Source organism: Rana temporaria, chromosome 12 (genome assembly GCF_905171775.1).
Source record: "Rana temporaria chromosome 12, aRanTem1.1, whole genome shotgun sequence".
Taxonomy (NCBI): Eukaryota; Metazoa; Chordata; class Amphibia; order Anura; family Ranidae; genus Rana; species Rana temporaria.
Genome location: NC_053500.1, coordinates 42,613,218 through 42,624,838, shown reverse-complemented (window position 1 = coordinate 42,624,838; position 11,621 = coordinate 42,613,218).

The window sequence follows — 11,621 nt, the reverse complement described above, 5'->3', positions numbered from 1 at the left end:
CCTCCACCACCACCTCTTGGACCAGTGCCCTCTACCACCACCTACCTGTATCACCAATCCCATATAAAATGGAGGTCCGCCTAAGAAAAAATATTAAAAGCCAGCAGCTACAAATACTGCAGCTGCTGACCTTTTAATAAATGTACATTTACCTGTCCATGGTGCCCGCGATGTCGGCAGCCAAAGGCGATCAATCGCTCAGCTCTCGGCTTCCCCCGCCGCCATCCTCGGTGAGGGAATCACTTACCGGTTCCCTATTGCACATGCACACGTCGCGCTGCACGTCCTCACTGGTCCCTGCTATCTTCGGGGACCTGTGTGTTTCCCAGAAGACAGCGGGGGAGGATAGTGTAGCCACCAAGCATGATGTAGGTCACCGCGATCACCACGGTAATCTATGTCAGGAAGTGGGAGCAAATACCTGTATTACAGGAATCCAAAAAGTGGAAGTTCCATTTTTGGGTGGAACTCCACTTTAAGCTTGCAAAGTGTTCTTGAATATGGTTGTTGGCTTGGAGAAACTTCTACGTAGATTTTTTTTGTACACCAGGAGCCGGAAGGGAACATACAGTGGGCAGGGCTGGACTGGGACATAAATTTGGCCCTGGACTTCATCCAGACTGGCCCACTTTGACAGGTCTCTCCTATGGCGGCCGGACAACTCCAGCCCCCCCCCCCCCAGCCACCCATGCCCCCTCTCCCCCTTCACTAGCCACTAGCCGTTCTACTTTATTAGAGTAAAACGGCTGGGACTGGTACTCTTTTAGGCAGTACCAGTGGGGAAGCTAGCCAATATTTCACCCGGGCAAAGAATCAGTTTGGTGCCCCCCCCCCCATGGGACAAGATTAGACAGAATTGAGGTACTCCCAGGCCATAGCTGTTGAGTCAGCTGTCTGTCCCCTCCCCCATGCTCCTTCTGGCCCCCCCATGCTCCTCTGTCATCCCCCCTGCTCCTCTGGTCCTCCCCCTGCTTCTCTGTTCCCCCCCAGGTGAGCACTGCGGGGAGGGAGAGGAGGTGAGCGCTGCGGGGAGGGAGAGACAGAGGAGCGGAGGGGGGCAGCGGTCCGCTGTCACTGAAGCCGGCCCACTAAGCCATCGGCCCACCGGGAAACTCCCTGTAGTCCCAATGGCCAGTCCATCCCTGACAGTGGGCGTGTTTGGGAATTCCTTTCCATCAACGTATGCAGGAGTTCATATCATTAGATTACAGAAAAAAGTTACTTGCGTGGATTCAAGCATTAGGCCTCTTTCACATGAGGCCGAATCTGTTGCTGCAGAGTCCGCCAGCTCAGCGGGAGATCTGTCCGCTGATCTCCGCTGAGCCGACGGATGACAAGTCCCTCTCTGGTCACTGAGCGGGGAAGGGTCTTGTGCAGCACCGCTGTCTCCTATGGAGAGATCTGATGAAAACGGACAGCATGTCCGTTTTCATCAGATCTCATCCGATCCACCATGGACAGATGGGGACGTATCTCCATACGTCTGATCTTGGCGGATCGGATGTCAGTGGACATGTCTCCACTCCATCGGATTGCAAGGAGCGGTCATTCAGGTCCACCGTCAAAATTGACAGGCGGACCTGAATGGTCCAACCGTGTGAAAGGGGCCTTAGACAACTCCTAAAAAAGCTAAAGTGCTGAATGTGTGGCCCATTTGTGCATTTAAGGTTTGACAGAAAGTATGTAACAACTAGGGATGAGCTTCATGTTCGACTCAAACATCATATGTTCGTCCGTTCGTCAAATTACGAACGTTATTCGAGTGGCGTGTCAAGGCCCATAATTCACTGCGGCATCGCAGTGCATTGCTGGCTGATGATTGGCCAAGCATGCGCTATGACACTGTATTGAGTTTAGCTAGATCCGCTCTAACTAATATACTGACAGGCAGGCAGGTGATTGTGCTAGCTGCAGTATTTTCACTTGGTGTACTGTGTCCTCTGCACAGTGCGCACCTAAAGCTACGTGAATACAATTGCTGTTGTTCTCATATTAATACCACAGGCAGTGGCTGATAAGCAAGTATTTTCACTTGGTGTACTGTGTCCTCTGCACAGTGTGCACCTAAAGCCACGTGAATACAAGCATGCAATTTTTGTTGATGACATATATATATTTTTTAATCATTATTTATATATATTTACTTGTACTATTTGTTTGCACATATCTACATATCTACATCACTTACTGGACACATACCCCCTTACTTTGTATAGTGGTGTGTGCACTATCATTTCATTAACGCTGCGTTTTGTTCATTTTATTTAGTCTTTGGCACGATTTATGAGACGTGTTTCATGCTAGCAGCTTTATTTCTATACCTTAGTATAGAAGGTGGCTCGCAGGATTGTTGCATTTTTATTTTCAGTTTTCTCAGGTGTAGTACTACCCTTGGAGGAGCTGCTGGTTGTTTTGGGTGGCACATTTACCTTGTGGCTCTTCTGAATTCCTAGGGGTGCATGATGCATTTGTAGAAGTAAAGGAATGTCCGCAACAGGTGCTCTTTGTTGTGCTCTTTATTACCCAGCCGGGTAAAAACAATAAACTTGTGGTGAGGAAAGTAAAGTTGAAGGAAGAAAGGAGAATAGCAAATTCAGGCGTAATGATAGGGAAACAGTCCTGCTCCCAAGCGTAATGCCGCGTACACACCATCACTTTATGTGATGAAAAAAAACGACACTTTCTGTGAAGTAAAAAACAACGTTTTTGAAACTTCAATTTTCAAAGACGAAGTTGCCTACACACCATCGTTTTCTCACAATGATCTTGCAAAGTGAGGTTACGTTCCACCACGTTTTACCATTGAAGCTTGCTTCATAAGTAGCTTCTGGGCATGCGTGGATGAAAAAACGTCTTAGAAAACGACGTTTTTTGCTACACACGGTCAATTTCTGTGAAGTAAAAAGTGCACTTTTGAAAAACGACACATAAAATTGAAGCATGCTTCAATTTTTTTTGGTCGTTTTTTACAAGACATAAAACGACGTTTTCCCCCACACACAGTCAATTAAAGTGACGTTTTTAAAAACGTCATTTTTTTTCATCACATAAAGTGATGGTGTGTACGGGGCATAACACTTCTCTGCGCCACTCCTCTCCTCTCTCACTAACCTGGCAGCCGGAGTATCACTCGAACATTTGTAGGATAAAGTCCCTGCCACAGACCCTCCTTGGTGAACTTAAACTTGAGGAAAAGTCTCTGCCACAGACCCTCCTTAGTGAACGTCAAGGAGACACCTCTGCCACAGGCCCTCTCTGATTGTAGTTATGGAGGAGATCCCCCTTGATTACGAATTACGCCTGGGTCTCCTTCAACTTGTCACCCAGGTACCGACTGACAGGTGATCAATCCTTCAGTGTCCGGCTACCTTGATCCCCGGTGGTTTGTCGAGGCCCTTTTGGACCGCCAGCCTCTCAATGGCGCTCTTTAGACGGACTCCCCACCAAACAGCACCACCGCTTGGGATCCTCAAAGGTGGGAACCCAGTCGCTTACTGGGTCCCCGTCGGTGCTCAAATGTTCCAGGCCAACATGGCTCCGGAACCAGGAACACCACGTGGCACGCATGCCCCGGCCAGGTAGGCCATAAGGCCAGGGCGCCGTGATGTGGCCACCCTAAAGGTGGGTGCCACACTGGACGAAGGAGAACCCTGAACCAATGGCGTCTGCCCCATAAATACCCTCCCTCAGCATGCACAGAGAGGCCAAACCCTCCTGATTGGCTGCTGGGGAAGGGCACCCAAACCTTGACTCCACTGCTGCCACCTACTGCACAGGGGTCGGAAGAACACCCCAGCACAACAGAATGAGCCCACAGCACAGCCAAGCTGAGACAGAGACCCTGATTTGCACATAACAATTTGGATCAGAGTTTAACTACACTCTTTTTTTTTTTCATTATAAGATTTTTTATTGTTGTTTGCAAGTGTCAAGTACAAAAATAGTGCGCCAAATTGCATAAACTTAACATAGTGCATACACAAGCATACATTTCCCCCTCTCCCCCCTCTCTCTGTATCGTTATATTTTAAGTGAAAAAAAGACCTCTTGAATTCAAAATTGTCTTCCCTTATGTCCACCCTCCCCCCCACCACCCCTCCAGCCCTCACCCACCCATCCGCCCTCCCATCACACCTTGGGCCGTTTTTTTTAGGTTAATTTACTTCACTAAATTAATCGTCCCCATAAAGGGATGTCCAGTAGCGGGTTAAAGTATTGATTAATGTTTAAAAGACTTCCTTTTCTTATATAGAGCATCCCGTTGTATCTAGCCAAGGTTTACACATCCTCACAAATTTTCCATAGTTGCCCTGTCTAGTAAGTGTAACTCTCTCGCTCCAGATCATTGTGTCGATGGTTTCAACCCAGGATTTGACAGTGGGTGGAGTCTGGGCCTGCCACCTCCACGCAATTAACTTCCTTGCCTGGAAGAGGCATCTCAGCACCACCTCAAGGGCACCAGCAGGCACTCTAGCCTCCTCAATACTGCCTAATAGGCATGCCTTGGACTCAGCTTCCAAATTCGTTTTAAAAGTTTTATTTAGTATGTCTAACACCTCCTCCCAGTATCTGAATAGCTTGGGGCATTTCCACATCATGTGGATGAGGCTGCCTGTCGCTCTGCACCTTGGACATTCATCAGTACTTCTCCACCCTAGATTGAACATTCTCTTGGGGGTATAGTATACTCTATGCAGGAGGAACAAGTGTGATACTTTCTGAGATGGAGAGATCGAGACCAGTACCCCCCTCCTCAAGATCGCACTCCACTGTTCCGTGGACATTTGCCCTAAGTCTCTCTCCCACCCTATCCTGCTCTTAATGGGGCCTGCCCTACTTATTGTTTTAGCTCCTATTCTGGAATACAGTTCGGAGATCAGGCCTTTAGTTGTTTTTGAAGATGTTATTTTCAGGAGGGTAGGAGCCGCGGACCATACTATAAAATGTTTTGTTTGCTATATTGAATTCCTGTCGCAAGTCTGCAAATGATTTCATATGTTCTCCCTCATATAATTGGTTTAAGCGGTTTATCCCTTGTCTCTCCCATTCCTTGCATCTCTCAATGTCTTTTAATTCCTTTAAGTTTTGGTTGCACCAGAGAGGGGCAAACGTTGTTATTCCCTTATAGCCCATCAATGTTTTTGTTGTTTGCCATACTTTAAGGATAAGTTTTATAGTTGGACATTTGTGAGTAAACGAACCAGCCTCGAGTGCCTCCAATATTGTCCTGTGTGGTGCCCCTATTAGCATCAGTATCCCAGGATTCCCGTCTCCCTCCAATCCGCAATTCGCAATATGTTGTAACTGCGAAGCTAGGAAGTATGTTTTCGGGTGCGGAACTGCCATTCCCCCCTCTTTAGCTGGTAACTGCATGGTCTGGAGACAGATCCGGGCTTGTCCCTTCTTCCAAATTAAATCTCTGAAAATGGATTCTATCCTTTTAAACCATTTTTGGTCTATCCAGACTGGGGAGTTATGAAGGATATAGAGTAGCTGGGGCAGCCATAGCGTCTTTATTAAATTACATCGCCCCGCTATGGATAGTGGTAGTTTACACCAGATGTCTCTTTTGTGTTCCCATTTGGCCAAGAGGGGAATTAAGTTATTTGGGACAAAGCTATTGATATCCCTCGTGATCCATATCCCGAGGTATTTCATCTTTGCTACTACTTTTAACTGAGGAATGCCGTGGGGTATCTGGACACCAAGGGAATCAATTGGCAGTAGTGTTGACTTTTCCCAATTGATGACCAGCCCAGAACATAGCCCAAACTCGCCCACCGTTTTGATTACATTTTTTAACGATGTTCCGGTGTCTCCCAGAAAAAACAGGACATCGTCCGCAAACAGTGCGATCTTATCCTCTATGGTTAGTCTGCGGAACCCCTGTATATCTTCTGATTTTCTGATTTTGATGGCCAATGGTTCCATCGCCAGCGCGAACAGAAGGGGGGAAAGGGGACAGCCTTGTCGAGTTCCTCTCTCTAGCTGGAAGGTTTCGGAAAATTCGTTATTGATTTTAATTTTAGCTCTCGGCTGGTTATATAACAGCTTCACCCAACTAATAAACCTGGGGCCAAACCCGAATTTCTCTAAGACCTTCCATAGGTAGTCCCATTCCAGACTGTCAAAAGCCTTGGCCGCGTCCAGGGCTAAAACAGCTCTGGAACCTACCCCTTCTGTTGGAATTTGCATATTCAAGAACAGTCTCCTAATATTAATACTGGTTGACCTATTTGGGATGAAGCCAGATTGGTCAGGATGTATGAGCGCTTGGATATTCCGGTTTAGCCGAGTTGCTAAAACTTTAGCCAAAATCTTGGCGTCCGTACATAGTAGTGAGATGGGACGATATGATGAGGCCTCAGTTGGATCCTTCCCCTCCTTATGTAAGACAATAATGGTGGCTTCTAACATAGAGGTGGGGAGTGTTCCATGAATCAGTGCCCAGTTTAATGTCTTAAGGAGTTCTGGTAGCAGAATATCCCCATATCTTTTATAGATCTCTAAGGGCAACCCGTCTGGGCCAGGTGACTTTTGAGTTGACATCCCCGCCACTGCCTGTTTTAGCTCAGATATAGTGATTGGCGCCTCCATATCAATATTATCTTCCTCCGACAGTGACGGGACGGACATTCCCAGGAAAAAATTTCCCGGTCCTTCGGTCCCCTCCCTCCCCTTGGAGCTATAAAGGGACACGTAAAATTCTTTAAAAGTATTTAATATCACAGTTTTATCGGTGGAAGTTTCCCCTCTTGCTAACGTGACTGCTGTAACAGTGGATGGGGGGGAATTAGTTCTAATAAGCAGAGATAATAGGCGCCCCACTCGCTCTCCCTCTCCAAACTGATTCTGTCTCTGGAATATTCGTTTTCCCTCTGTTTTTTTTAATGTAGTCATTTTATATATCTGTTGTTTTTCTAACCACTCTTTTAAACTGTGCGAGGTTGGGGCTTCAATGTATCTCTTCTCTGCCTGTAGCAGCTGCTTCCTTATCTCGCTCTCCCCCTCCCTATTCTTCCTCTTAATCCCTGCTATCTTTTGAATCAGGAGACCTCGGAGATGAGCTTTTAGGGTGTCCCATACCACCCCCACTGATGCAGTTCCCACATTTATCTGTAGAAATTCTTTGAGAGCAGACAACACCGTACTGTGTTCACTCATTAGCTTGAGCCAATGAGGGCTAATTTTCCATTCATTGGGGTACCATTTGCCCCTAGCTTTTATTATCAACTCAATCGGTGAGTGATCGGAGATTCCTCTTGGGCCATATTCTATGTTAGTTACTAGTGTTGCTGCCTCGTCGTTACCCAACGCCATGTCTATTCTGGATAAGGTGTGGTGAGTCTTCGAAAAACAGGAATATTGGCGTTCCAGCGGATAGCGCGTGCGCCAAATATCGCATAATCCAACTTCATCCAGAAATAGAGCTAATCGATCCTCTCCTTTTATTTTAGGTCTGTTTCCCGGCGGGAACCTGTCCTGGGTCCTATCTAAGGCTTCATAAAAATCTCCTATAATAAGTATCGGAATCCCTGGTTTATCCAATGTGAACTCAATCGATTTGTGTAGGACTTCGAATTTAAATGGGGGGGGGATATAAACACTGGCAATCACAAATGGTTTATTTTCAATTAAGCAGAATAAAAATATAAACCTTCCCTGATCGTCTATCCTGCTCTCACTACAGGAGAATACCAATCCTCTTCCCACCAGTATACTCACACCCCTAGAATAGGATGTGTGGTAAGAGTGGTAAGTGGACTGGAATTTAGGACCGCACATCTGTGCGGCTGTTTTTGCGGTTAAGTGCGTCTCCTGCAGACAGAGCAGGCCTGCTCCTCTCGCCCCCAGCATATCTAGGATAGTCGTTCTCTTAATAGAGTCCCTCATTCCACGCACGTTCAAAGATTTTATACAGAACGTTTTATCTACCATATCCTATGGTTGAATTTGATATTAGCCACCCTGTTGTTCTCTTTTGTTTTGTCTCAAGAGAAATCACAAGAGAAAAAAAAAGAAAAAAGAAAAATGGTACAATCATAAAATGTATGAACCTTTAACCTTTGCCCGATTTGTGTCTGGGAACACCAAGAAAAAACGAGGAGACCTGGCGGTGAAAGGGACAATAGAAGGACCAAAACCTGAGCAACAATCAAAATTCTATATGCTAAGGGGGAACCCCGTAAGAGACACCTCGGGAAACATAGACGTCTAAGAATAGGATACTGGTTATGTAAGAAAAACTCCCCAAGGTGCACTTCTTTACTTCTCTCCTTTCTTTCCCTCCTTTGTTCCCCCCTTGTCCCTTTGTCTTTTCCTTTCTTTAAAAAACAGGGGAAAACCCCCAATAAATATTTACCCGCTTCGCCAAAAAAAAGAAACATAATAAAAAAAGAAAAAAACAATCTAAGTAGAAAGATTACAAATATTAATAGTGTTATCAAATGTTTAGTGGTGGTGTGTGACCCATCCAATCCTCCCCCGCCCTTCCCACCCTTCCCCCCACTCCCCCCAATAGATCCCCCCCTCATATCCCTACCCATTCTACTCAACCCTCCCACCCTTGGCCCTCCTAGGCCTCCCCTGGGGGCTCTGCCTATGGCCTCCATACTACTCACCCTTAATGAACCAATCATACCTCCCTATTCAAATCGTAACCCTACAACCCTCCCTCCCTCCCCCCCACCCCACCTCCCCCTTTTGCTACCTTACAGTGCCACTTACTTTCTCTTCTTCCCATTTTGTGCAATTTTAGTGCTATTTTATTGTGTAAGGGAAGGAATTCCCTGTGATTTAACTAGCCAGTGTTCGGCACATTGCCGTGCTACCGTATTTACCAACTTCGTGGACATGTTAAAAGAGTGCGGTAAATAACCGAGCCTAAGAAAAAAAAAAAGAGAGACCCAAAAAAGAAAAAGGCAGAACACACACAAAAAAAAAAAAGGGAAAAAAGCAAGGGGTCCCTGGGTTCATAAGTCTTTCAGATGTCTTTCTTATTGTCCTCGATCCATTTCGCTGTGCTTTCCGGTGAGTCAAAAAAGAAAGTTCCCCCCGGGGCAGAAACTCGCAGGCGGGCTGGATAAAGCAGGGCATACGGAAGGTTGTGTTTTTGAAGAGTTCGCTTGATTGAAATAAATTCAGCTCTTCGTCTCTGCAAATCGGGGGAGAAGTCCGGGGGAGAAGAGTTTAACTACACTCTGATCTCCCTCTAATTTAAATAGCACCGGTACCTAAAGTAACCAGGCGCTACACAGGTATTACCTGTAGCTTTTGCCAAGGCAAATAGTGCCTCTTTTCTACTGCAATTCAGAATAATAGATTTCCGAGAAATACACATGTTGGGAAATCTCACTTTGAAAATAATAAGCCAAAGATCCTTCACCTTATCCGTTAAGTCATGAGGCTTTGAGGCTTCTTCTGCTGAAATTACACAGCCGCAGGCAAATACACCCACCTTCCTTTTATATGACATACTATAAAAACCTGAATGAGAAAATGTCATAGGAACCGGATAAAGATACTCAGGTTTCTAAACTGACTTCTTCTGTATTACTGGCATGCTGATTAATACTAATGTAGGTGTGACTATGAGATACTGAAGCCTTTGATCCTTTTTCCTTATCTAATTAACTGGTCTTGCTGTGTTCAAATGTGATGCAATAGCTATACTATTTGTGATAACCAAGAAATGATCAGGTTAACAAGCAAGTAACGATTTATATCCAAGAGAGACAAAAAATCCACAAAATTAGTCGCAGAAACCTTCTAGCATGAAAGAGATCATCCATCGGCCCGTTCTCATCGGATGGACTGATCGTGTGTACGCGACCAGGCCTATTTTTCAGACTTAGTGTTTAAAGTTAAAATCTTTTTTTTTGCTAGAAAATTACTTAGAACCCCCTAACATTATATATATATATTTTTCTAATACCCTAGAGAATAAAATCGTGGTCGTTACAATACTTGCTGTCACACCGTATTTGCGCAGCGGTCTTACAAGTGCACTCTATTTGGAAAAATACACTTTTTTAAATAAAAAAATAAGACAAACAGTAAAGTTAGCCCAATTTTTTTGTGAAAGATGATATTACGCCAAGTAAATTGATACCCAACATGTCACGCTTCAAATCTGCGGCCGCTCGTGGAATGGCGACAAACTTTTACCCTTAAAAATCTCTATAGGCAAAGTTTAAAAATGTCTACAGGTTACCAGTTTTGAGTTAGAGAGGAGGTCTAGGGCTAGAATTATTGCTTTTGCTCTAATGATCGCGGCGATGCCTCACATGTGTGGTTTAAAAAACATTTTCATATGTGGGCACTACTCACGTACTGTATGCGCTCGCTTCTGCTCGCAAGCTCGTCAGGACGGGGCACTTTGAATTAATTTTTTTTTTTTTTAGTATTTATTTTACTTTTCATTTTTTATTTTGACACTGTCCTTTTAAAAAAAAAACTTTTGGGTCACTTTTATTCCTATTACAAGGAATGTAAACATCCCTTGTTATATACAAAAATCATGACAGGACCTCTTAAATATGAGATCTGGGTTCAAAATGACCTCTGATCTCATATTTACCCAAAAATGCAATAGAAAATAAAAACATTTCATTTAAAAAAAAAAATCTCCTTTAAGAGCAATGGGCGGAAGTGACATTTGACTTTGCTTCTGCCATTCAATGCTATGGACCCGAGTGGGGACCATCTTCCCATTTACTCGGCAGCCAGCCAAACAGGAGAAAGGACACAATCGTCTCCGCCGCTAATGGCGGCTCCGGTAAACGGTAGAGTCCATCGGAGTGCGGTAGGAGGGGGAGCCCTCTCCCGCACCTGATCTCGCGGCCACTTTTATCTGAAAGTGGACCGCCCGCTGAAGAAAAGGATGCCGGGGTTATCTGCTGCCATAACAATGGTATTCCTCTTCAAACAGCTGACGTATAACAATGCGGGCAGTCCGCAAGTGGTTAAAGTTCATGCAAAAAACAGCTTTTGTAAATAATTTTTGGTTAAAGATTATAAATTGCTGTCTTAAGCCCTATACACACGATTGGAAAACCGGACAACAGATCGTCCATTGTTTTATTGCATGCTAGTCGCATATCGAACATGACTAAAATTTACAAAAAATGACTAAAAGTTAAGAAAATTCTCGTACGACAGAATAAAAAATCGGAAGTGATGTCATGTGTTGTCATGTGTTGTAATGTATTTGTATTGTATTTTCGAACAACTGTAGTGATTAAACGAAAATCATACGATCTGGTATCGTACAAGAATTTTTTTTTGCGATTGTCCGATCAGATAATAATTGGACAAACTGTCATGATTAGCTCTCCAAACCTCTGGAGGACTTTTAATGGCATCTATAATCACAGGTAGTGTTACTCACTGTGTCTCCAGCTTTGTGGTGTCTCGTAGCAGTACCACCTATGCCAAAATCTGGAGGTGGGGTCTCCTCTAGCCCCTCCCACTTCACATTCCTCACCAGTCAGCTGACCTCTAGTCTCTGTCCCCAACCCGTGTCGTGAACTAAATTGGCGGCTATGAAGAGGCTGAGTGGGCGGCCACAGGCTCCAGGAACAGCCCAGCTGGGCTGTCGCGAAAAGGCTGGAAGAATGGTG